Raw genomic sequence first — 4,290 nt, 5'->3', positions numbered from 1 at the left:
GCCGTGGCGTCAGCCTAGCTCACAGCAACCTCAAACTCCTGGGCTCAAGCGATTCTCCTGCATCAGCCTCCCGAGTAGCTGGGACTACAGGCATGCGCCACCATGCCCGGCTAGTTTTTTCTATACATTTTTAGTTGTCCAATTAATTTCTTTCTAATTTTAGTAGAGACGGGGTCTCGCTCTTGCTCAGGCTGGACTCGAACTCCTGAGCTCAAACAATCCCCCGGCCTCGGCCTCCCAGAGTGCTAGGATTACAGGCGTGAGCCACCGCGCCCGGCCCCCCCACTACAATTATTAAGACCTCAGTCTGAGATCTTACATTCAGAATAAATATAGGAAAACGAACTGACACAAAATAGCTAGTTCTGGAGGTATGTACACACATTGAATTTTCTGTAGAATTAAAGTGCTAATTAAGGAATTTACCCAGCATTTATGGGGAAAGTGACTGATGAAACAAGATTGAAAATTTGTTGATAGTTGCTGACACTGGGTGATGGGTAGATGGAGATTCATCAGATGAATCTTTTTGCTTTTGTATCTGTTTAAAATTTTCTTCACTGAAGAATTAAAAACAAATTCATACCTTGTCTGCTCCAGATCTAATGATTACAGTAGCAGGTTATCTGTAAACCCTGAGTAGGTAGTTGATAGACTTCATATCTTTGTGAGGATTCCGTTGCTGTCGAAGATTTTGAATACTAAGTTTTTATAATACTTTCTAAACTCTTGAATTATTGACAGTTTATATTTGTTACATAATACGGGCAAGGCATTCTCTTAAGTACTTAATATGTGTTCTCAATTAATGACCGTGACAGTCTTATGATGTACGTATAATTATCTCCATCTTGCAGATGAGAAACTGAGGCACAGACGTAACTCACTGGCTGGAGGGCTTCTAGCCTGGGGTGGAAGGAGAATTTGAACTCAGGCAGCATGTCTCAGGTCCATACATGCTATGTTGCCTTAAGATCTATATTGTTCTTTTTAAAAAAAATAATAATCCAACACTTCCCAGTCCTTGACTCTCTGCTCAGACGAATGAAACACTTAAGCCATCCCTACTAATCGCACCCTTCTTGTTAAGTGAGAGTAGTAAATATTCTTTTTTGCTTATGCCCCGTAAGCCATGATTAGTATGGTTTTCTGTTATTTGTGGCAAAATAACATCATACAATTCCCGACTGATACCATCAACGTCTGCTGAAAGGTGGTACACTCAAGTGAGGCGACTTAGCATGTATGGACCTACAGTTCTGAATGGGCAGTGTGGCATTTGAAAAGGGAATGGGAAATTTCAACCTAGAATTCCAATTAACAAAAAATATCGGGGACTGATTAAGACACCGTGGGAAAAAGAAAAGTCGTCCTTGTCTCTGGGTCTTCTCTGAGATGGTATATATTAAATGACTCGAAGAGCACAGTGATGAGCCGGCTCTTGGGTTGTTTTTTTTGTTGTTGTTTTTTTTTTTTTTTTGAGACAGAGTCTCACTCTGTTGCCCTGGCTAGAGTGAGTGCCGTGGCGTCAGCCTAGCTCACAGCAACCTCAGACTCCTGGGCTCAAGCAATCCTTCTGCCTCAGCCTCCCAAGTAGCTGGACTACAGGCATGCGCCACCATGCCCAGCTAATTTTTTTTTTTATATATATATTTTTAGCTGTCCAATTAATTTCTTTCTATTTTTGGTAGAGACGGGGTCTCGCTCTTGCTCAGGCTGGTCTCAAACTCCTGAGCTCAAACAATCCGCCCGCCTTGGCCTCCCAGAGAGCTAGGATTACAGGCGTGAGCCACTGCGCCCAGCCCCGGCTCTTGGATTTGAAGTCGCATTCACACTGTGTTAGTTTTCTCTGCTGCAAATCAGTCCCGCAGATTTTAGCAGTCAACACCGCCACCCGATTATTGTCTCACAGATGAGAAGTTTGGGTCTAGGATAACTGGGTTCTTTGTTCGGGGCATTGTAAGTTGAAGTGAAGGTGTCAGCGGGCTGCATTCTCATCTGCAGCGCAGGGGCCTCTTCCAAGCTCACTGGAGCCGGGGCAGAATTCATTTCCAGTGGTTGTAAGGCGGAGGTCCTTGTTACCTTGGTGGGTGGTGGTTTCAGCTCCTAGAGGCCAGCCTTAGGTCGGAGCATCTCGCTTCTTCACAACCAGCAGAATCCCTCATCTGATGTGACAGAGTCTTATATGACCTAACGTAGTCGCCTGAGCGTCATCACTGCCATGTAACGTGACCTAAGCAGGCAAGCGACTATCCCATTGTAGTCACAGGCCCTGCCCACACTGAAGAGGAGGGGAGTATACAGGGGTGTACCCAGTGGGTGGGGGCCTTGGGAGCTGTATCAGTCTGTGAGGGCTGCCATGACAACGGACCACAGAGTGGGTGGCTTAAACAACAAAAATTTATATCCTTGCCATTCTGGAGGCTGAAGTCCAAGACCAGCGTATCAGCAGGGTTGGTTTCTTCTAAGGCCTCTCTCCTTGGCTCGTAGACGGCTGTCTTTTCCCTGTGTTTTCACATAATCTCTCCTCTGTGTGTTTGTGTCCTAATCTTCTCTTTTTAAAAGGACACTGGTTATACTGGATTAGGGCCCACCTATATGACCTTATTCTACCCTAATTACCTCTTTTAAGGTGCTGTTCACCAAATACAGTTGCACACTGAGGGAGTGGGGGTTAGGACTTCAACACAGGAATTTTGGGGGGGACACAATTCAGCCCATAACAAGAACCATCTTAGAATTCTGCCTGTCACACGTACATGGTGGCTAGAGTTGTAAGGCCAATATTCTTAGGAAAGTTACTAGAAAGTCATTAATTGTCACACTCTACGTGTAAGGTTTGGAGTCTTCTTTTAAAGACTCACACCTTGCAAAATGTAAAGTATTCCCTGGAATCTAAAGTTTACTCTGAACATTTCCAATTTCCTGAAATTTAGAATGGAATACCTGACTTAGAAACCTGACGAAACTCTATAAAGCTACTTAAATACATTTGAGAGACTCTGCTTAATGTTGGAATTGAAATGCGCTTTTTCTGGTATTATTTTATCTCTATTTTCTCCTTTCTCAAACATGCAATATATACAGAATCAAGCTAATAAATTAAAAGCACATTAGACTGCACTGCCTCCTAATGAATTGCAAGGTGTCCTTTGATTTATTGTTGGTTCTTTGAAACTAGGAAGCTGAGTAACAACTAAGAATTTGTCTTAGAGCATGATGCAGACAAAAAAGTATTAAGGAGTAAAATTCTCAGACAGATTTCTCATTAGGAGGTCAGTGCTTGATAAGTACAAGAAGTTCTACATTTTGAAATATGTGCTTATTTTTTTTTAATCCTGAATTAAAGTAGACTGACATTTATTGCCTATAGGGGCTTATATGAACTCCAATTTTAGACACTGGCTTAAAAAAGCCTTCTTAATTTTTTAAAGACAACTTTCACAACTGACAAAGAGAGGCCATCATTTCTTTTCTCATATTTCCCCAACCTGAAAACGTATATTTTTTATTATTGACTTAAATATTCAGGGGAAAAGGGAGTTTTTCTTACATTATAGGAAGGGAGGGAGGGGGAAGAGGTGGACAGTTTTTAGACCGCAGGGGCCTGTCACACAGCCTTACCTGCAGAGAATGCTCCATACATGTGTGTTAAATTGGCTTGAGTCCAACTGAATGAAGGCGTAAGCTGAAATTTCAATCACTGAAATGATAAAACTAATAATAGTGTATGGAGAAGGTAAACCTGGGATACAAAACTTCAAAGGAAGAAGTTTTAGGATAAATTAAATTTATATCCTGTTATGCACTAAATTTACTAAATTTCTTATGTAAATCTACCAAAACATAAAATAGGGGAAAATTATTAAAATTCAGCTAATAAGTCATTAATGATACAAAGGGGCTAAAGGCTTTTCATAGTGATGGAAAGAATCTACAGATAAGGTTTTTTGAATTTCATGGCTAGATTTTCTATCAGAGCACCGGGCCTCTCCTTCTGGTCTGTATTGAGGTAGAATGAACAGACTACGGGCATGCACAAATTTAAGGGAAGGGAAGAATGAGGGAAATAAGAGAAGGAGTGGCAAGAGAGGTGAGAGAATTAGCAAGGTGCTAGTAAAAAAGGGTTGAGAATATTTAGGGCTTTCAATGCTGTTATTTGGTGATTTTAAAGTTTTTGCAGATATATTATTATTATCTTAGAGTTGGTGTCATCGCTCGAGAAATTTTGGGAATAGCCATGAAAAAGGTATTAGCTGCATCTGTTTTTTTTTTTAATTAAAAATTTTT

Source organism: Propithecus coquereli, unplaced genomic scaffold (genome assembly GCF_000956105.1).
Source record: "Propithecus coquereli isolate 6110/MARCELLA unplaced genomic scaffold, Pcoq_1.0 Scaffold26, whole genome shotgun sequence".
In the NCBI taxonomy this organism is placed as follows: Eukaryota; Metazoa; Chordata; class Mammalia; order Primates; family Indriidae; genus Propithecus; species Propithecus coquereli.
This window is presented reverse-complemented; position numbering follows the sequence as displayed.